Genomic DNA, 25,007 nt, shown 5'->3' with positions numbered 1-25,007 from the left:
ATTGCAAACAATAGATATCAACTGGCAGAGATATTTCTCAGTTTATTGATGCATATTTATTAAGAGATCTTTGACAAGATGGAGGTAAGGTAACATATACGTATATTGCATTCAAAATGTTTAATATCGGTCCACCGAAAAAAGACTGCAAAATATAGGCGACGTTTGCTTTGCCTGTAATAGGGCTAAATTTATCTTCTGAAAATTCTGACGAACTATTTGAAAAATACACCGCCAGTTTCTATTTGAACGCTGCTTCTATTTGACTGTCATCATAGAAGAAGGTTTGAAAAATAGGGTGCCATGGCGTTTAATTAGAGGTTTTACGGTAGATCTGCTCTTATCAGGTGATAACATATTCTAGACCATTGGAATGACAAAATATCTCAACTTAGGGCAGGCTATATAGCCTGTGGTACTGATCCCTGGATCTAATTGGAAGGGAACAAGTATTATTTACATGTAGATGGCTGGCAAAGAGCTGACAGTCTAATGACAATGGCAAATATGGTAGTCAGCATTACCAAGATTATAAAACCAAATTTTCAAAATAGACCGTAATCCAACAGCCAAAATGTTTGCTAAGTTGGGCAGCGCTGTCATTTCCACCGCTAACTTGTGTACAGCTAAAATGATGAAAAATAATTTATTTAATAGTTCAAATAGTAACAAATTGACTATTACTTTATATCTAGTCTTGTTTAACCATTTGCCCATTATCACTATAATCTTGAGTCAAACTTGGCTAGTAAATCATCCGCCCAATAATATTTTATTCACGTTGGTTACCTAAATATGTTGAGAATACTTGAGAAATATTAATGATTTCCATAACATAATATCTCATTTACTAACAGATAAATGAGATATTATGTTATCAACTTTATGTTGACCCACCTATTCCTTCGCTAACTTTTGAAGTGATGATAACAAAAGTGAATGATGAAGGTTGGTAAACGGGAAACAATTTTTTGAGAACTCGACACGAAAGAAAAAATAATTGCATATAACTTATTTGCTTTAAACGGCTTGTCACTAGTTGACAAGGTTAAAAAAGTTTTTTTAAAAAGTCAGTAGAAAAAAGGGCTTGAAAGCTGATAAAAGGTATGAATCCTGTAGAAACAGTTTTAGACGTTGAGTTCTCAAGATTTAAACTTGCACGATTGGAGTTGAAGATGAGAGAGAACAAGCTAGATTGAAGTTCTATAAGGGTAAGGTACTTCATGAGCATATGGCAGAGGTAGATAACCCTTAGAGTTAATCAGAAAGTCATGTGATTTGTAAACAAGAATACAGCTTTTTGATTTTTAAAAGGTGGCAGCAGTTGGTGCGGAAAAGCAGAAAATTTGAAAACTCGAAACATATAAATTTAGGAGAATGTTTGAACATTGAGTCTCACAATTTTGCTTTACAAATAATTTAAATTGTTTGTTTCCTAGAAATGAAAAAGAGCTTATAGGAAAGGCAAGGTCAAATGAAGGATGAACTAAATTTCAGCACCCTGCAGTGTTTATGGGGGCTGCCAGTAAAATTCTACTGCCAGTGCCACTGCCAGTAAAATTCTTGAAAAATAATTGAAGCATTCTGCTTATAAAAATCTGTAATAAGTAATATATATGCAATGTAGCCTATATCTAATGTTCTTCAATATATATATGAGTTTCATAAGTGGATTAAAACAAACACGATTTAAACTAATATGTTTATAATTTATGGCACATAAATATATTACCATTTGTTGATACTTAATGTTATGAACTAATGTTATGTTTTTGTTATGTTTACTTAGATTAGAATGAACTTGGCAATGAGCCAATGCAATGATTGTATAACTTTCTCCAGGAGATTAAATAATGTCTGTGAGTGTTACCATGGTTATTCAGCCAAGCTACAAAACCTAGACACGTGAGTTCAGAGGTCATTGTGATTCAAACCACGATTTGAAGCTCACTCAACATAGTGTTATAATACTGCCTGAGCTGTTATATCAAATTATATATTAACAAATTATATCAAGCTACTTTATATATAACTACAAAATACAAAATATATACAGTAAATGATAAAAAACTAACATTAAATAAAAACAGTAAATAAAAAAAGAACATACCACACAGGCAGCGGCAGCAAGACTACTAACTCGAGCTGTTGTAAGACAAACACTGAGTGACTTCAACACACCATTTAGTTACTAACAGGTAAATAAGATATGTTATCAACTAAAACTTCCAGCAATGAACTTGCTGCTGATTGGCTATATAATATAGTCAAAATTCTGATGGTAAAAGCTGAGTTGCAAACTAAAGATAAACTAGTCAAAGCAGCAACATAGATCCGAACTATAGATCTAAACAAGAATCTATGTAGCTGGTATAATTGTGACTCTACTGGCCTTGGCAGAGGTGACATATAAAGATAATATCTTTTTAGCATATATAGTTATAAAACAGGAGACATCAAATTTACAGAAAATTTAGTTTGTTGGCACAAATGAGCCACGATATTTATCTTCTACGTCAAACATGCTCTGAAATCACATGTGACCACACCTGACTAGCTATGCGTAAATAAATGTCTCTTTCATTCCATCTTAACTGCGCTATCATTAGGTGTAAATGACAGATAATAATAAAATGCTGCAAAAAATAAAAATAAAACTTTTCAAAATATTGAAACAAAAAAAGAATACACACAGAGCTTTTTAAGTAATTAACCTCACACTATCCAGAATGAAAATTAATTGGGATATTCAATGTTTCATTTTAGTTTACGTCCACTTTTACCTAAAATTTATAATATAGATCAAATATTGTGCTTTTATATTACATAAAACATATAGTATATTATATAGTGTAATATATTATATTACATTATAACATTATTACTCTACCTATGATGATGTTTCTATCTTGATAGTTCTGGTATGCCAAACAAATTACTTTGAATTTGGAGGAATTCAATTAAAATTGCCCTCAGGTCATCTGACCTGTAACCTAGTAATCAAATAGCTATCAAATTTGATATCATTGCAGAGCTAAAAGATTACTCTTTCTGGCCTAAGTACGGTTTTCCACTTCAATGTGTAAATATGATAGGACAACTCTACAAAACTCTTGTCACATATATGTCACACAGGGTACTGTGGAGATTGTATCACGATTTCCTTTTTGCAAATTCGAAGATGAATAAAAGTTCCATAGAGGTGAAACAAACACAGAAAACCTTGTTGTACACAATCTTCTCTAGTATTCAATAAGTTAAAAAAGGCCAACATTTCCAATCACTTTCTCACACTTGACTTTTTAAATATCGTATGGACGACGTAAGCTAGTCTTCTGGAACCTTTAGCACTTCAACCAATATAAACCTTTGGTACAGAAAGTGAAGCAACTTTTGTGCCATTGTTATTTTAGCAGAAAACCGTATGATACCACCATATCACTATCAAATGCAGTTTGTCATAACCTCCAATAATCTGACCAATAGAATCTTGTAAATCAGCACAAAGAGAACCAAACACAAGCAATTATAAAGAATATAAAACTAGTTATTAAATATAAAAGCTATGAGTAAATTAAATAAATAGAATTGTATATAATTAGACCTACATTCAAGTTGAATCAGAGCCAAGTTTATAAGGTAAATAAATAAGTGAAAAGAGAGAACAACTCACGTGAGTATTACTGCTGTCCGTATCTAAGATTGTCAGAGTTGTAACACCATCCATAGGATCTGTAAACTGTTCATTGACAACCCGCATGTATTATACCAGTATGAAGTGCTTCATTTTCACATAAACATCAAATTTCTATAGAATGAGCCATAGACATCCATTTACAATATAATGAGCCATAGACATCAAGTTACAATAGAATGAACCATAGACATAAACTTACAATACAATGAGCCATAGACATCAACTCACAATAGAACGATCCATAGACACAAACTCACAATAGAATGAGCCATAGACATCAACTTACAATAGAATGAGCCATATAAATTGCGTCTATAAGACATGTCATTGTTTATGAATACTGAGGCTTATGCCTACCACGATGTGTTCAACTTGACTAGGGCAACTTTTAAAACCTGAAAAAGTATTGAAGAGAGGTTCTTGAAAAGAGAAATGTTGATTGTTAGTTTTTAAAGATGATGAAACCTCCCAGAAAAAGAGGTAATGCAATTTGGTAGTCTCACCTAATTTACAGATGTACAACTTGTATGGTCAAGTATCTTAGTAAACTATCATGAGAATTGGCAGCATTTCATCTATTCATATGACTGATTTATAATGAGTAGCTCCATGAGTAGTTCTAGCCAAATAAAATATGATCCTATCATCTCATACAATGGCATGAGATGATAGGATTATATTTTATATTTACTTTATTAAAAATTATTCAAATTATACAGCAATTTTTTTACCATTTCCACCAATATTATCATTTAATTTTATTCTTCTATAGCATGAATAACCCAACCTAGAGGAGCCTTACAAGGGAAAAGGTTACTACTTGAGCGTACCTAATAATCCTACAGGCCTATGGATAGTAACACAACTCAAGGAAGCATTTGAAAGAAGAGCAATATTTAAAGTGACCGACGCTGGCAGAGTTGATTTCAACATCCTCCATCCCAAATCCAGCAACCTAAATGAGGAGGAGGTCATACGTCTTGCACACGAGTTGAAGCTGCACTTGGTACCAGCTCGGGACTAACATATTGGTGAGTTACTCAGGTGGAGATGATTAATTCAGATTGAACTTGTTCACATAAAGTTTTTAAAGATCCAAACGCTTGTAATACTTGATGTGCTACTGTTTACAAATTCTTTTAGTTTTAGTTTTTTACATCTATAATTAGCCTTAAAAATATCATTTTCTTTCTTGTCGCATTTGGGAGAGAAAACAACGTCTTTTGAGTTGAGGACATTTGCAGGGTACATTTTAATTAAAGTTTTAAAATGCCATCAAAAGCAAGTCATGCTGGTTAAATATTTTAAAAGACTATCTAGTGATGATAGTACTGGATTATTAAAGTTGTAAAAGAAAGTAAGTTAGTCAATAAAAAGGTAAAATAAAACAAATAAATCGAAAATGTTAAAAAAATGCAAACGTGTAAAATGTTAAAAAATTGTTAGTTCTACTGTACACGCATTAAATTGAAAAGGTAAGTTTCGTTTTTTCACTTTGAAGATTTGGAATACTTGTTGATCAACGAAAGACAGCTATTGCATATGTAATCTATACAATGTTTGTATAATATCTCTAAAGATGTATTTGTCGATTTGACACAAAACCTTTGTCTCTAGATTTGACAGTTATAGTTTGTTTGTGCAGCATTGCTTAGCTAAATGGCCGAAGATAAATGGTGACATTGTGTTTTATGTAATAACCTTGCCTCTTTTGGTTGTTGGCAGGTCTGTTTGGAGAGGAGATTGAATCAAACAGTCATGTGATGATGACAGATTGGAAATGAGTCAATTGCTGTTAATCTTCAGCGATCATGACTAGACAGTGCTGTTCCCTGACTGTCATGTTGAGGGTGTAAAGCTCTTTATGAAGGCATCTTTAACCAGCATTTTTAGCTCTTTAACAAGCTTCAACTGCTATAAAAGTGTCCTGTAGACACTTCAGTAGCATGTGGTGGCTGTGTGGTGGCTGTGTGGTAGTTGTGTGATGGCTGCGTGATGGCTGTGTGGTGGCTGTGTGGTGGCTGTGTGGTAGCTTTGGGGTGGCTGTGTGGTACCTGGGTAGTGGCTGTGTTGTGGCTGCGTGGTGGCTGCGTGGTCACTACGTGGTAGCTTCAAGGTGGCTGTGTAGCAGCTGTGTTGCGTTCATGAAATCAATACAATGCCTGTTGTCTTTATTTAATCAAATTTAGTTACATCAAGTGAAATTGTTGCAGGAAAGAGAAATTTTCTAGCATCTTTTTTCTTTGCAGAAGATAAATAAAACAGTGTTGTTGTTTGTTTTTGATATTTTTTTATCTAAACCATGATAACTTACATTCAGGTTACTCGGGTCATTGTGTCTCAAAATATTTATACAGTACATTAGTGGATTCAGACGCCATTTAAGTAAAACCTTTAAAAAGTATGTATAAGATAGTATTATGTATATAGAAGTCAGAGTTTATTGTACTTGTTCTGGCACCAGCAGTTCACTTAACAATGTCTGGTACTGGTTCATCTACAGGCGGTGAGAACCTTGCTAGATCATGTGACTGGTACAGAAAACACATTATGCACATAATCTGTTTGATAAATATTCGCTTTTCAACATGAGTAAGATAAATGCTCAGTATGTTGATCTCTCACGAAGTCATGAGTGCATGAGTCATGTAGCCCTAATCATCATATTTCATGCTTCTGTGTTCAAGATTTTAAGCTACAAAAAACATTATTCAAATATTGTAAAGGAAACTGATGGTTCCCTTTACTCTCTACAAGACAGTCAGGCAATAGCACTGAGTGTTAAACTTCAACAATATATTTAATGAAATAATATACATCAACATACATGTAAGACTGGTAATAAACCATATGCAAACACGCAGAGTGTGTGAGTAGACAACTCTGCTCCAATGATCGTCTCGTGCTCCTTTCATATCTTTTTTTAGGCTCTGCCCACTTTTTTCCTTGTTTTATGTTCGGTCTTTTTGTATGGTCTTCTCAGTCGTCCGGGCGCCCTCAACGGTGACCGTGCCTTATCCTGTGACTGGAAAACTCGGCCCCGTGACCATGGTGGCCAGGTGATCAAACGCTATGGACCTAGTCACAGTACTCTGCCATAACACTATGTTAATTTTTGTACAGCCTTTTCATGCTGACGGTATTTAGTTTACTGTTTAATAGGTGAAAGAATATATCAACATATAAATATTTATATATCATATAAACAATATAAATATCTAGCTCACTAGCTCATTGAAATGACAAAATATCTCAACTTACTGAGGCTATATAGCCCGTGGTACTGATACCTGGATCTAATTGGAAGGCTCAAGTATTATTTACATGTAAGTAGTTTGCAAAGAACTGAAATACGTGTAGAATGAAGTACACTATTAACTATGAATCATAAAAAATACTTAGCTGTGGTTCTTTGCACAAATTTGTTACAAACAGGTATACCGTCAAACCGCTAATTGAATGCAACCTCTATTTGAACGCCACCTCCAATTGACGCTGCACCCTGAGAAAAGGGTTTAAAAATAGACCGCCATTTTCCAATTGAAAGCCACATCCATTTGACTGCCACTTTGATATTATTTAATCTTTAAGAGCCCATAATATCAACTGATCAGTAGAAAAGTGTCCACAAAATCGTATTAATAATGAGTCGTTTATATCAATATCAATTAATTCTTTCATTGTCCAATTCCAAACCTTTTCATTTTTTACGTCATAACTTTGAAAGCAACTCTGTAGCAATAATCAATAATAATGGTTTCCGGCTAGTAGTAGCTCTCTGTTTAACGCGATCTTGCTACTTCAAAGTAGCCTACATACGGTATATAAAAAACGGCTTAAATTTACGATGATAGATGAACTTTCAAAGCAACGCTATAGAAACAATTACTGCCTCAGGCTAATATTGATTCATTGTTTAATGCGGTCCTGATACTTTGAAGGGCATGCATATAAAAATCGGTTTGCAAGTTTTGGACCAAAGGTTATACGCTTAGCTAACAAACTTCTAGCACTGCATTAGTGCTAAATGCAGTGCGTAAAGGTTTTGCACGGGTGAAAGATTATTTGGACGCAAATATCGACTGGTTCAGCAATGCAGAAAAAGAATTGAAACCAGAAGATATTGTGAGAGGTATTGGACAACTAAAAGATGTTTGTTTCATCGAAAGCAACAATCAGAACGCAGCTATCCGAGCAAATGATGGAAATATTTTTCTTTGACAAACGTTAACTTTTGTTTTTGCATGTAATATAATTATGGTTCGTTTATGTCACTTGTTCGTGAATATATATTTGTATCATTTGATAGATTATTGTTGTATAACTTATAAATATGCAGATTTATAGCATTTTATTTAATAGCATCCTTGTGGCTATCTTAACACGGCTTACAATGGATTGAAGCTCATAACTCCACTTCTATTGCCCATAAAAAGCTAGTTCTAGCTGCAAACTGTAGCAGAAATATCAGTGAGTGCAATGAGCTTTTATTCAACAAGGTTAAATATAAATATAAAATCAAAATATGTCTTCAAATTTAGAATGGAATAAAAATTGAAAATGCTAACAAATTGCAAAGGAGGACACAGGTTATAATATCATTGCAGGTCAATTGCAAACAATAGATATTAACTGGTAGAGATATTTCTCGGTTTCTTGATGCATATTTATTAAGAGATCTTTGACAAGTTGGAGGTAAGTTAGCATATTTATTCCATTCAAAATGTTTAATATCAGTCCACTGGAAAAAGAGGGCAAAATATGGGCGACAATCACTTCGCCTGTAATAGGGCTAAATTTATCTCCCGAAAACACTGATGAACTATTTTGAAAAATACACCGCCAGTCTCTATTTGAACGCTGCTTTCAATTGACTGCCACCATAGAGGAAGAGTTGAAAAATAGAGCTCCATGGCGTTCAATTAAAAGTTTTATGATAGATCTGTTCTTATCAGGTAGTAACCTATTCTAGCTCACTGGAATGACAAAATATCTCAACTTACTGCAGGCTATATAGCCAGTAGTACTGATACCTGGATCTAATTGGAAGGCTCAAGTATTATTTACATGTAGATGGCTGGCAAAGAGCTGACATTCTAATGACAATGACATATACCGTAGTCAACATTACCAAGATTATAAAAACAGATTTTCAAATAGACCGTAATCCAACAGCCAAAGTGTCTAATAAGTTGGGCAGCGCTGTCATTTTCACTGCATATCCTCTGTACATGTAAACACAGCCAAAATGATGAAAAATAATTCATTTAATAGTTCAAATAGTAACAAATTGACTATTACTTTGTATCTAGTCTTATTTAATTATTTGTGCATTTTCACTATAATCTAGAGTCAAACTTGGCTAGTAAATCATCCACCCAATAATATTTTATCCACATTGGTTAACTAAACATGTTGAGAATACTTGAGAAATATTAATGATTTCCACTTTTACTTAGATTAGAATAAAGTCGGCAATGAGCCAATGCAATGATTGTATAACTTGTTCCAGGAGATTAAATAATGTCTGTGAGTATTACCATGGTTATTCAACCAAGCTACACAACCTAGACACGTCAGTTCAGAGGTCATTGTGATTCAAACCACGATTAGAAGCTCACTCAACATAATGTTATAACACTGCCTCAGCTGTTATATCAAATTACAGATTAACAAATTATATCAAGTTAGTTTATATAATAACAGTGAATGATAAAAAACTAACATTAAATAAAAACAGTAAATAAAAAAAGAACATATCACACAGGCAGCGGCAGCAAGACTACTAACTCGAGCTGTTGTAAGACAAACACTGAGTGACTTCAACACGTCATCTAGTTACTAACAGGTAAATGAGATAATATGTTATCAACTAAGACTTCCAGCAATGAACTTGCTGCTGATTGGCTATATAATATAGTCAAAATTCTGATGGTAAAAGCTGAGTTGCAAAATAAAAATAAACTAGTCAAAGCAGCAACATAGATCCGAACTATAGATCTAAACAAGAATCCATGTAGCTAGTATAATTGTGACTCTACTGGCCTAAGCTGAGGTGATATATAAAGATAATCTCTTTTTAGAACTTTTAGTTATAAAACAGGAGACATCAAATTTACAGAAATACCGTAGCTTGTTGACACAAATGAGCCACGATGTTTATCTTCTACTTCAGACAGGGTCTGAAATCACGTGTGACCCCACCTGACTAGCTATGCGTAAATAAATGTCTTTTTTATTTCACCTTAACTGCGCTATCATTAGGTGTAAATGACAGATAATAATAAAATGCTGCAAAAAAGAATACACACAGAGCTTTTCAATTAATTAACCTCACACTATCCAGAATGAAAATTAACTGGGATATTCAATGTTTCATTTTAGTTTACATCCACTTTCACCTATAATTTATAATATTGAACAAATATTGTGCTTTTATATTATATAAAACATATAATATATTATAAAGTGTAATATATTATATTGCATTATAACATTATTACTCTACCTATTATGGTGTTTCTATTTTGATAGTTCTGGCATGTAAACCAAATTACTTTGAATTTGGAGGAACTCAATTAAAATTGCCCTCAGGTCATCTGACTTGTAGCCTAGTAACAACCAGTCATCAAATTTGATACCATTGAGCTAAAAGATTACTCTTTCTGGCCTAAGTAAAGGTTTTCCACTTGATTATGTATTTATGGTAGAACAACTCTACAAAACTCTTGTCACATATATGTCACACAGGGTACTGTAGAGATTGTATCACGATTTCCTTTTTGCAAATTTGAGGATGAACAAAAGTTCCATAGAGGTGAAACAAACACAGAAAACCTTGTTTTACACAATCTTCTCTAGTATTCAATAGGTTAAAAAAGGCCAACATTTCCAATCACTTTCTCACACTTGACTCTTTAAATATCGTATGGGCGACGTAAGCTAGTCTTCTGGAACCTTTAGCACTTCGACCAATAGAAATCTTTGGAAAAGAAAGTGAAGCAACTTTTGTGCCATTGTTTTTTAACAGAAAACCGTATGATACCACCATATCACTATCAAATGCAGTTTGTCATAACCTCCAATAAACGGATCAATAGCATCGTGTAAATCAGTAGAAAGAGAACCAAACACAAGCAATTATAAAGAATATAAAACTAGTTAATAAATATAAAAGCTATGAGTAAATTAAATAAGTAGAAGTGTATATAATTAGACCTACATTCAAGTTGAATCAGAGCAAAGTTTATAAGGGAAATAAATAAGTGAAAAGAGAGAACAACTCACGTGAGTATTACTGCTGTCCGTATCCAAGATTGTCAGAGTTGTAACACCAATCATAAGATCTGTAACTGTTCATTGACAACCTGCATGTGTTATACCAGTATGAAGCGCTTCATTTCCACATAGACATAATATTTCTATAGAATGAGCCATGGACATTAATTTATAATATAATGAGCCATATACATCAAGTTGCAATAGAATGAGCCATAGACATAAACTTACAATAGAATGAGCCATAGACATCAACTCACAATAGAACGATCCATAGACACCAACTCACAATAGAACGATCCATAGACACCAACTCACAATAGAACGATCCAGAGACATCATCTTACAATAGAATGAGCCATAGACATCAACTTACAATGGAATGAGCCATATAAATTGCGTCTATAAGACATTCATTGTTTATGAATACCGAGGCTTATGCTACCACGACGTGTTCAACTTGACTATGGCAACTTTTTAAACCTGATAAATTCTTGAAGAGAGATTCCTATAATGCTCCTTTGATAGGCAGACTAAAACACTTCTAATTATCACGTAATGATATTATGGTTTTTCATTAATATTTTCATTTGTCAATTTTAATTTCAATGTTGATTGTTATTTTTTTAAAGATGATGAAACCTCCCAGAGAAAGAGAAAATGTAAACTGGAAGAGCCTCACCTATTGTACAGATGTACAACTTGTATGGTAAAATCTCTTAGCAAACTATCATGAGAATTGGCAGCATTTCACCTATTCATATGACTGATTTATAATGAGTAGCACCTTGAGTAGTTCTAGCCAAATAAAATATGATCCTATCATCTCATGCAATAGCATGAGATGATAGAATTATATTTTATATTTATTTTATCAAAAAATATCAAAATAATGCAGAAATCTTTTTTACCATCCCCACCAATATTATCATTTAATTTTGTTCTTCTATAGCATGAATAACCCAACCTAGGGGAGCCTTACCAGGGAAAAGGTTACTACCTGAACGTACCTAATAATCCAATAGGCCTATAGATAGTGACACAAATAAGGAAGCATTTAAAGGAAGAGCAATAGTTAAAGTGACCGACGCTGGCAGCATTGATTTCAACATCCTCCATCCCAAATCCAGCAGTCCAAACGAGGATGAGGTCAATCGTCTTGCACACGAGTTGAAGCTGCACTTGGTACCAGCTCAGGACTAACATATTGGTGAGTTACTCAGGTGGAGATGATTAATCCAGACTGAACTTGTTCACATAAAGTTTTTAAAAATTCAAATGCTTGATACTTGATATGCTACTGTTTACAAATTTTTGCAGCTTTAGGTTTTTACAACTATAATTAGCCGTAAAAACATCATTTTCTTTATTGCCGCATTTGGGAGAGAAAACAACGTCTTTTGAGTTGAAGACATTTGCAGGATACATTTTAATTAAAGTTTTAAAATATCATCAAAAGCAAGTCATGCTGGTTAAATATTTTAAAAGACTATCTAGTGATGATAGCACTAGATCATTAAAGTTGTAAAAGAAAGTAAGTTAGTCAATAAAAAGGTAAAATAAAACAAATAAATCGAAAATGGTAAAAAAATGCAAAAGTGTAAAATGTTAAAAAAATTGTTAGTTCTACTGTACACACCCATTAAATTAAAAAGGTAAGTTTCACTTTGAAGAATTGGAATACTTGTTGATCAATGAAAGACAGCTATTGCATATGTGATCAATACAATATTTGTATAGTATCTTTAAAGATGTATTTGTCGATTTGACACAAAACCTTTGTCTCTAGATTTGACAGTTATAGTTTGTTTGTGCAGCATTTCTTAGCTAAATGGCCGAAGATAAATGGTGACATTGTGTTTTATGTAATAACCTTGCCTCTTTTGGTTGTTGGCAGGTCCATTTGGAGAAACAAATAAATCAAACAGTCATGTGATGATAACAGATTGGAAATGAGTCAATTGCTGTTAATCTTCAACGATCATGACTAGACAGAGCTGTTCCCTGACTGTAACATTGAGGATGTAAAGCTCTTTATGAAGGCATCTTTAACCAGCACTTTTAGCTCATTAACAAGCCTCAACTGTTATAGAAGTGTCCTGTAGACACTTCAGTAGCATGTGGTGGCTGTGTGGTGGCTGTGTGGTAGTTGTGTAGTGGCTGTGTGATGCCTGTGTAGTGGCTGTGTAGTGCCTGCGTGGTTGCTGCGTGGTCGCTGCGTGGTAGCTTCATGGTGGCTGCGTAGCAGCTGTGTTGCGTTCATGTAGTCAATACAATGCCTGTTGCCTTTATTTAATCAAATTTAGTTACATCAAGTGAAATCGTTGCAGGAAAGAGAAATTTTCTAGCATCTTTTTTCTTTGCAGAATATAAATAGAATAACGTTGCTGTGTGTTTTTGATGTTTTTTTTATCTAAACTATGATAATTTACATTCAGGTCACTCGGGTCATTGTATCAGAATATTTATGCATTAGTGGGTTCAGACATTATGTAAGTAAAACCTTTAAAAAGTATGTATAAGATATCTATATAGAAGTTAGAGTTTACTGTATTTGTTCTGGCACCAGCAGTTCACTTAACACTGTCCTTTACTGGTTCATCTACAGGCGGTGAGAACCTTGCTAGGTCATGTGACTGGTACAGAAAATGCATTATGCACTTAATCTGCCTGATAAATATACGCTCTTCAACATGAGTAAGATAAATGCTCAGTATGTTGATCTCTCACGAAGTCATGAGTGCATGAGTCATGTTGCCCTAATCATCATATTTCACGCTTCTGTGTTCAAGATTTTAAGCTACAGCAAAACATGATTCAAATTCTGTAATGAAAACTGATGGTTCCCTTTACTCTCTACTAGATAATCAGGTAATAACACTGAGTGTTAAACTCCTACAATATATATTTTAAAAAAATAATATACATCAGCATACATGTAAGATAGGCAATAAACCATATGCAAACATGCAGAGTGTGTGAGTAGACAACTCTGCTCCAATGATCGTTTCGTGCTCCTTTCATATCTTTTTTTAGGTTCTGCCCATTTTTCTCCTTGTTTTATGTTCGGTCTTTTTGTATGGTCCCCTCAGTTGTTCGGGCGCTCTCAACGGTGACCACGCCTTATCCTGTGACCGGAAAACTCGATCCTGTGACCATGGTGGCCAGGTGATCAAACGCTATGGACCTAGTCACAGCACTCTGCCATAACACTATGTTAATTTTTGTACAGTCTTTTAATGCTGACGGTATTTAGCTTACTGTTTAATAGGTGAAAGAATATATCAACATATAAATCTATATATATTTCTCAAAGTCCGTATGTCTGTATGTCTGTCTGTTGGAAATCCAGCTATAGCTATTATTAGAACAGCTGAGCTTGACAACAATAAAGACTCAAATTCATGGAATTTCATGGAAATTCATGGAGTTATTACTGTCATTGGAAGCCTAACCTTATTAACTAGCTTTGTGGAGTTTCCATTGGCAATATGCCAGGCCACTAGCTTGAAAGGTACAGTTGTTTGATAAAGTTTTAAAACCTTTACAGTTGTTTTTATTTCTCTCTTAATTTAGTTCAACTACACGGACACACTTCTCTCATGATATGTAGTTTGAAAGTTAGAATGGCAAATGTTGTTATATGTTAAATACAAATCAATTTTCTGTCCAAAGACTCTTCTATTACACGGGCAACGCCGGGTGGCACAGCTAGTATATATATAAATATGTTATTGTTAGAAACACTAGTTTCATGTAAAAATAGAGGAAGAGCACTCAACATACTATGTATAGAATCAAGTACATTATAAATCATAAAGAATACTTATCTTATCTACTCTTATCAGGTGATAACATATTCTAGCTCACTGAAGTGACAAAATATCTCAACTTACTGCAGGCTATATAGCCCGTGGCTCTGATACCTAGATCTAATTGGAAGGCTCAAGTAATATTTACATGTAGGTAGTTTGCAAAGGACTGAAATACGTGTAAAATGAAGTAAGCTATAAATTATAAATCATAAAGAATACTTGGCTGTGATTCTTTGCACAAATTTGTTACAAACAGATATACTGTAAAACCTCTAATTAAACGCCACCTCTATTTGAACGCCACCTCCAATTGATACCATCCTGAGAAAAGGGTTGAAAAATAGACCACCATTTTCCAATTGAAAGCCAAATCCATTTGACTGCCACTTTGACATTATTTGATCTTTAAGAGCCCATAATATCAGTAGAAAAGTGATCTGATCAGTAGAAAAGTGTCTACAAAATCGCATTAATAATGAGTCGTTTATATCAATATCAATTAATTCTCTCATTGTCCAATTCCAAACCTTTTCATTTTTTCGTCATAACTTTGAAAGCAACACTGTAGCAATAATCAATAATAATAGTTTCCGGCTATTAGTAGCTCTCTGTTTAACGCGATCTTGCTACTTCAAAGTAGCCTACATACGGTATATAAAAAACGGCTTAAATTTACGATGGTAGATGAACTTTGAAAGCAACGCTATAGAAACAATTACTGTCTCAGGCTAATATTGATTCATTGTTTAATGCGGTCCTGATACTTCGAAGGACATGCATATAAAAATCAGTTTGCAAGTTTTGGACCAAAGGTTATACTTTTAACGAACAGACTTCTAGCACTGCATCAGTGCTAAAGGCAGAGCGTAAAAGTTTTGCACGGGTAAATATTTATTTGGGCGTTAATATCGACTGGTTCAGTAGTGCAGAAAAAGAATTGAAGCCAGAAGATATTGTGAAAGATATTGGACAACTAAAAGATGTTTGTTTCATCGAAAGCAACAATCAGAACGCAGCTATCTGAGCAGATGACGGAAATATTTTTGTTTGACAAACGTTAATTTTTGTTTCTGCATGTAATATATGTATGGTTCATTTATGTCTCTTGTTCATGAATATATATTTGTATCATTTGATGGATTATTGTTGTATAACTTATAAATATGCAGATTTATAGCATTTTATTTAATAGCATCCTTGCGGCTATCTTAACACGGCTTACAAAGGCTCGAAGCGCATAACTTTACTTCTATTGCACATTAAAAGCTAGTTTTGGCTGTACGCTGTTGCAAGAATATCAGTGAGTGCAATGAGCTTTTATTCAACAAAGTTAAATATAAAATAAAAATATGTCTTCAAATTTAGAATGAAATGAAAATTGAAATTGCCAACGAATTGCAAAGAAGGATACAGGGAATAATATCATCGCAGATCAATTGCAAACAATAGATATCAACTGGTAGAGATATTTCTCGGTTTCTTGATGCATATTTATTAGGAGATATTTGACTAGTTGGAGGTAAGTTAGCATATTTATTACATCCAAAATGTTTAATATCGGTCCACTGGAAAAAGAGGGCAAAATATAGGCGACAATCGCTTCGCCTGCAGTAGGGCTAAATTTATCTTCCGAAAACACTGATGAATTATTTTAAAAATACACCGCCAGTCTCTATATTTGAACGCTGCTTTCAGTTGACTGTCACCATAGAGGAATGGTTGAAAAATAGAGTTCAATGGCGTTCAATTAGAAGTTTTATGATAGATCTGTTCTTATCAGGTAGTAACCTATTCTAGCTCATTGAAATGACAAAATATCTCAACTTATTGCAGGCTAAATAGCCAGTGGTACTGACACCTGGATCTAATTGGAAGGCTCAAGTATTATTTACATGTAGATGGCTGGCAAAGAGCTGACAGTCTAATGACAATGACATATACCGTAGTCAACATTACCAAGATTATAAAAACAGATTTTCAAATAGACCGTAATCCAACAGTCAAAATGTCTAATAAGTTGGGTAGCGCTTTCATTTCCACTGCTAACTTGTGTACATGTAAACACAGCTAAAATGATGAAAAATAATATATTTAATAGTTCAAATAGTAACAAATTGACTATTACTTTTTATCTAGTCTTGTTTAATCATTTGCACATTATCACTATAATCTTGAGTCAAACTTGGCTAGTAAATCATCCGCCCAATAATATTTTATCCACAGAGGTTACCTAAACATGTTGAGAATACTTGAGAAATATTAATGATTTCGACGTTTACTTAGATTAGAATGAAGTTGGCCATGAGCCAATGCAATGATTGTATAACTTTCTCCAGGAGATTAAATAATGTCTGTGAGTATTACCATGGTTATTCAACCAAGCTATAAGACCTAGACACGTGGGTTCAGAGGTCATTGTGATTCAAACCACGATTTGAAGCTCACTCAACATAGTGTTATAATACTGCCTGAGCTGTTATTTCAAATTACAGATTAACAAATTATATCAAGTTACTTTATATAATAACAGTAAATGATAAAAAACTAACATTAAATAAAAACAGTAAATAAAAAAAGAACATACCACACAGGCAGCGGCAGCAAGACTACTAACTTGAGCTGTTGTAAGACAAACACTGAGTGACTTCAACATACCATCTAGTTACTAACAGGTAAATGAGATATGTTATCAACTAAGACCTCCAGCAATGAACTTGCTGCTGATTGACTATGCAACAGTTAGAGTTGAAACGGTAAAAGCTGAGTTGCAAACTATAGATAAACTAGTGAAAGCAGCAACATAGATCCGGAACCAAAGATCTAAATAAGAATACGTGTAGCTCCAATGATTCTGAGTCTACTGGCCTTGGCAGAGGTGAGATAAAAAGATATAGTAATAAAACAGGAAACCTCAAAGTTAAAAAAATAGTTTGTTGACACAAATGAGCCACGATATTAATCTTCTACTTCAAACAGGGTCTGACTGAAATCACATGTGACCACACCTGACTAGCTATGCGTGAATAAATGTCTTTTTCATTTCACCTTAACTGCGCTATCATTAGGTGTAAGTGAGAGATAATAATAAAATGCTGCAAGAAAGAATACACTCAGAACTTTTCAATTAATTAACCTCACAATATCCAGAAAAAAAATTAACAGGGATATTCAATGTTTCATTTAAATTTACATCCACTTTCACCTATATTTTATACTAGAAATTTCACTGTCATACAGCCCACGACTAAAGTGGTATTGAAAAAAAGAAAGGGTACTGATGGTTGAGAAATGCAATATTAGTGGTCAAATGGCACTGCAGTGCAATAGGATAATTGCAATGGTAGCTGTAATGTACTGGGTGTGGGTGTTATTATATACAACAAATAGCAACAATGAAAGGAAAAGATTATATGTTTATATCTCTCCCCCTGCAATAGGAGAAATGCAATATTGGCCAATATTAGAAATGAAATGCACTGATACTATTAGAATAACCAATATTATTAATATAGTAATATTATAAAACCAATACACAATTTTGTTTACATTTCAAAACGTCATAGCTAACAATATCAAGAGGTTGTGATATTTATATAGATTTTTAGAAAATCTGTACTACGTAGTCATTGTTCTGTAGTCATCCAAACTTATAATTAAATATTGTAATAATCTCATAAGAATTGTTAGAAAAAATATCATTGTCATTTCCTTTACTTACACTGTGTTGGACATCAGTTAAAATACCAAAGTACTCAAAAGTGTCTAAAATGTCAGTTACTTTGAAATCGGAAAAAATGAAACGATTTCTGTACTCCTACGTTCATTACAGAAACCTTCAGCAATTCGACAATGCTATAGACTGGTGAAATGTGCATGATATTTTTTCGTGAAATGCGCATGACTTAACCATTCTATTCTCTGTCGTTCGGCGTTTCAATTTCCGGTCTTAACTTCGATAAAAGTAAGGCTTAGCAAGTTTTAATAACGATTTTCGGCCAAATAAATCTGTCTATTTGTGTATAATCCGTTCAGATGGGTATTTTAAGATACTGTCGACACTTTTCAAAGACTTGGAAATATATTTGAATAGGTTTATATGTGTTTTGTATCGTTATTATACTTTAACAGCTCTAAAAAACGATGGTTAAATTTGTTGATGAGACTTCGAAACGAGGGTTTGCGACGTTGTTGATGAATAGTTTTTATAAGTTGTGTGCACATGCATTTATCAAAAAGCTCTCAAACTTCGCTAAGAATATAGAACAATAATTGTGCTTTTATATTACCGGTATATAAAACGTATAATATATTATATAGTGTAATATATCATAATGCAAGAGTAATCAAATAGTCATCAACTTTGGTACCGTTGTAGAGCTAAAAGATTACTTTTTCTGGCCTAGGTAAAGGTTTTCCACTTAAATGTGTAAATATGGTAGAACAACTCTACAAAGCTTTTGTTACATACATGTCACAGAGGGTAATGTTGAGACTGTATCATGATTTTCTTTTTGCAAATTCGAGGATGAATAAAAGTTCTATATAGGTGAAACAAACACAGAAGACTTTGTTTTACACAATCTTTTCTAGTATTCAATAGGTTAAAAAAGGCCAACATTTCCAATCATTTTCTCACAACTTGATTCTTTAAATATCGTATGGACAACGTAAGCTAGTCTTCTGGAACCTTTAGCACTTTGACCGATAGAAACCTTTGGTAACGGAAGTGAAACAGCTTCTGTCCCTTTGTTATTTTAGCAGCAAACCGTATGATACCACCATATCACTACAGTTTGTCATAACCTCTAATAATCTGACCAATAGCATTTTGTAAATCAGTAGAAAGAAAACCAAATACAAGCAATTATAAAGAATATAAAACTAATTATTAAATATAAAAGCTATGAGTGAATTAAATAATTAGAAGTGTATATAATTAGACCTACATTCAAGTTGAATCAGAGCCAAGTTTATAAGGGAAATAAATAGGTAAAAACAGAGAACAACTTACATAAGAATTACTGCTGTCCATATATAAGACTGTCAGCGTTATAAAACCATTCATATGATCTGTAAACTTTCCATTGACAAGCTGCAAGTATTATACCAGTATGAAGTGCTTCATTTTTACATAGACATCAAATTTTTTATAGAATGAGCCATAGACATCAACTTAAAATAGAACGAGCCATAGACATCAGCTTACAATAGAATTAGTCATAAACATCAACTTAAAATAGAATGAGCCATATAAATTGTGTGAATAAGACATGTCTTGTTTATGAATACTGAGGCTTATGCCTACCACGATCTATTCAACTTGACTATGGAAACTTTTTTAACCTAAAGATTCTTGAAAAGGGTTCCTATATAGATCATTTGATAGGCAGACTAAAACACTTCTAATTACCACGTAATGATATTATAGTTTTTCACTAATAGCTTTATTTGTCAATTCAAATTTAAATGTTGATTGTTAATTTTTTAAAGATGATGAAACTTCCCAAAAAAGGGGTCATGTAAACTGGTAAAGTCTCACCTATTTTACAGATGTACAACTTGTATGGTCAAGTATCTTAGTAAACTATCATGAAAGTTGGCAGCATTTCATCTATTCATGTGACTGATTTATAGTGAGTAGCTCCTTGAGTAGTTCCAGACAAATAAAATATAAGCCTATCATCTGATTTAATAGCATGCAAACATTGTGATTGGTACAGAAAACACATTAACGTTTATGCACCTAATCTGTAAGATAAAAATACACTTTTCAATATGAGTAAGATAAATGCTCAGTATCTAACAATATATATTTAAACAAATGACATATAAAATAAATATACATCAGCATACATGTGAGATAGGCAATAAACCATTTGCAATCATGTAAAGATTGTGCATACAACTCTGCCTAAATGATAGTTTCGTGTTCCTTTTATATTTTTTCTCATTTTTAGGCTCGGCCCACTTTTCTCTTTATTTTACGTTCGGTCTTCTAGTACGATCTCCTCAGTCGTCCGGGCATCCTCAACTGTGACTGTGCCTTCTCCTGTGACTGGAAAGCTCGGCCTTGTGACCCTGGTGGCCAGGTGATCAAGCGCTACGGCTCTAGTCACGGCTCTCCGCCGTAACACTATGTTAATTTTTGTACAGCCTGTTCATGCTGTCGGTGTTTAGTTTACTGTTTAATAGGTGAAGTAATATATCACCATATAAATACATATATATATATGTATTTATATATATAATATATATATATACATATATATATGTATATATATATACATATATATATATATGTATATATATATATATAGTGATTGGTACAGTTATTAGTATACAGTTATTAGTTACAGTGATTAGTACCATCTCCTCAGTCGTCCGGGCGTCCTCAACTATGACTGTGCCTTCTCCTGTGACTGGAAAGCTCGGCCCTGTGACCGTGATGGCCAGGTGATCAAGCGCTACAGACCCAGTCACAGCCCTCTGCTGTAACATGTTTATATATATATATATATACATGTATATATATATAAAAATATATTATTGTTAGAAACACTAGTTTCATGTAAAAATTGAGGAAGAGCGGTCAACATACTATGTATAGAATCAAGTATGCCATAAGTTACAAAGAATACTTAGCTGCTGGTCTATTCACTACAAATTTGTTACAAACATATAGGTCTGCTCTTATCAGGTGATAACATATTCTAGCTCATTAAAATGACAAAATATCTCAACTTATTGCAGGCTATATTGCCAGTGGTACTGACTCCTGGATCTAATTGGGAGACTCAAGTATTATTTACATGTAGATAGTTTGCAAAGGACTGAAATACGTGTAGAATGAAGCGCGCTATAAATTATAAATCATAAAGAATACTTAGCTGTGGTTCTTTGCACATATTTGTTACAAACAGATATACCAAAAACCTCTAATTAAACGCCACCTCTATTTGAACGCCACCTCTAATTGACGCCACCCTGAGAAAAGTGTTGAAAAATAGACCACCACTCTCCAATTGAACGCCACCTCCATTTGACCACCATTTTAACATTATTTGATCTTTACGAGCCCATAATCTAACAGCCAAAATGTTTGCTAAGTTGAGCAGCACTGTCATTTCCACTGCTAACTTGTGTACGTGTAAACACAGCTAAAATGATGAAAAATAATTCATTTAATAGTTCAAATAGTGACAAATTGACTATTACTTTGTATCTAGTCTTGTTTAACCATTTGCCCATTATCACTATAATCTAGAGTCAAACTTGGCTAGTAAATCATCCGCCCAATAATATTTTAGCCACAGAGGTTACCTAAATATGTTGAGAATACTTGAAAAATATTAATGATTTCCACATTTACTTAGATTAGAATGAAGTCGGCAATGAGCCAATGCAATGATTGTATAACTTTTTCCAGGAGATTAAATAATGTCTGTGAGATTACCATGGTTATTCAGCCAAGCTGCAAGACCTAGACACGTGAGTTCAGAGGTTATTGTGATTCAAACTACCATTTGAAGCTCACTCAACATAGTGTTATAATACTGCCTGAGCTGTTATATCAAATTATATATTAACAAATTATATCAAGTTACTTTATATAATAACAGTAAATGATAAAAAACTAACATTAAATAAAACCAGTGAATAGAGAAAAGAACATATCACACAGGCAGCGGCAGCAAGACTGCTAATTCAAACTGTTGTAAGACAAACATTGAGTGACTTCAACATGTCATCTAGTTACTAACAGGTAAATGAGATATATTATCAACTAAGACTTCTAGCAATGAGCTTGCTGCTGATTGTCTATGCAACAGTCAGAGTTCAGACGGTAAAAGCTGAGTTTCAAAATAAAGATAAACTAGTCAAAGCAGCAACATAGATCTGGAACTATAGATCTAAACAAGAATTCATGTAGCTGGTATAATTGTGACAGTAATGGCCTAAGCTGAGATAATATATAAAGATAATCTCCTTTTAGTGATTATAGTTATAAAACAGGAGACATAAAATTTACAGAAATAGTTTGTTGACACAAATGAGCCACGATATTTATCTTCTACCTCAAACAGGGTCTGAAATCCCATGTGACCACACCTAACCAGCTATGCGTAAATAAATGTCTTTTTCATTTCACCTTAACTGCGCTATCATTAGGTGTAAATGACAGATAATACTAAAATGCTGCAAAAAAGAATACACACAGCTTTTCAAGTAATTAACCTCACACCATCAAGAATGAAAATTGACTGGGATATTCCATGTTTCATTTTAGTTTACATCCACTTTCACCTATAATTTATAATATAGAACAAATATTGTGCTTCTATATTATATAAAACATATAATATATTATATAGTGTATTATATTATATTACATTATAACATTATTACTCTACCTATTATGATGTTTCTATCTTGATAGTTTAGGTATGCAAAACAAATTACTTTGAATTTGGAGGAATTCAATTAAAATTGCCCTCAGGTCATCTGACTTGTAACCTAGTAATCAAATAGTCATCAAATTTGATACCATTGCGGAGCTAAAATATTACTCTTTCTGGCCTAAGTAAAAGTTTTTCACTTGAATATGTATTTATGGCAGGACAACTCTACAAAACTCTTGTTACATTTATGTCACACAGGGTACTGTAGAGATTGTATCACGATTTCCTTTTTGCAATTTCGAAGATGAATAAAAGTTCCATAGAGGTGAAACAAACACAGAAAACCTTGTTTCACACAATCTTCTCTAGTATTCAATAGGTTAAAAAAGGCCAATATTTCCAATCACTTTCTCACACTTGACTCTTTAAATATCATATGGACGACGTAAGCTTGTCTTCTGGAACCTTTAGCACTTCAACCAATGGAAACCTTAGGTAAAGAAAGTGAAGCAACTTTTGTGCTATTGTTTTTTAACAGAAAACCGTATGATACCAGTATTAATATCACTAGCAAATGCAGTTTGTCATAACCTCCAATAATCTGACCAATGGTATCTTGTAAATCAGCACAAAGAGAACCAAACACAAGCAATTATAAAGAATATATAACTAGTTATTAAATATAAAAGCTATGAGTGAATTAAATAAGTAGAAGTGTATATAATTAGACCTACATTCAAGTTGAATCAGAGCCAAGTTTATAAGGTAAATAAATAGGTAAAAAGAGAGAACAACTCACGTAAGAATTACTGCTGTCCATATCTAAGACTGTCAGCGTTACAACACCATTCATAGGATCTGTAAACTTTTCATTGACAAGCTGCAGGTATTATACCAGTATGAAGTGCTTCATTTTTACATAGACATCAAATTTTATAGAATGAGCCATAGATATCATCTTACAATAGAATTAGTCATAGACATCAACTTACAATAGAATGAGCCATATAAATTGTGTGTATAAGACATGTCATTGTTTATGAATACTGAGGCTTATGCCAACCACGACGTGTTCAACTTGACTGTAGCAACTTTTTAAACCTGAAAAACTCTTGAAAAGAGATTCCTATAATGCTCCTTTGACAGGCAGACTAAAACACTTCTAATTACCACGCAATGATATTATGGTTTTTCATTAATATCTTTATTTGTCAATGTTGATTGTTAGTTTTTTAAAGATGATGAAACCTCCCAGAAAAAGAGGTAATGTAAACTGGTAAAGTCTCACCTATTTTACAGATGTACAACTTGTATGGTCAAGTATCTTAGTAAACTATCATGAGAATTGGCAGCATTTTATCTATTCATGTGACTGATTTATAGTGAGTATCTCTATGAGTAATTCCAGGCAAATAAAATATGATCCTATCATCTCATTTAATCGCATGCGAACGTTGTGATTGGTACAGAAAACACATTAACATTTATGCACCTAATCTGCCTGATAAAAATATTCTTTTCAACATGAATAGGATAAATGCTCAGTGTGTTGATCTCTCACAAAATGTCATGAGTGCATGGCATGAGTCATGAGTACATGAGTCATGTAACACTAATTGTCTTAGTTCACGATTGTGTGTGCAAGATTTTAAGATAAATGCTCAGTATCTAACAATATATATTTAAACAAAAGACATATAAAATAAATATACATCAGCATACATGTGAGATAGGCAATAAACCATATGCAATCATGTAGAGATTTTGCATACAAATCTGCTTGAATGATAGTTTCGTGTTCCTTTTATATTTTTTCTC

Source organism: Watersipora subatra, chromosome 9 (genome assembly GCF_963576615.1).
Source record: "Watersipora subatra chromosome 9, tzWatSuba1.1, whole genome shotgun sequence".
Classification (NCBI taxonomy): domain Eukaryota; kingdom Metazoa; phylum Bryozoa; class Gymnolaemata; order Cheilostomatida; family Watersiporidae; genus Watersipora; species Watersipora subatra.
The sequence above is the reverse complement of the archived record's forward strand: the minus strand, read 5'-3'. Positions refer to the sequence as shown.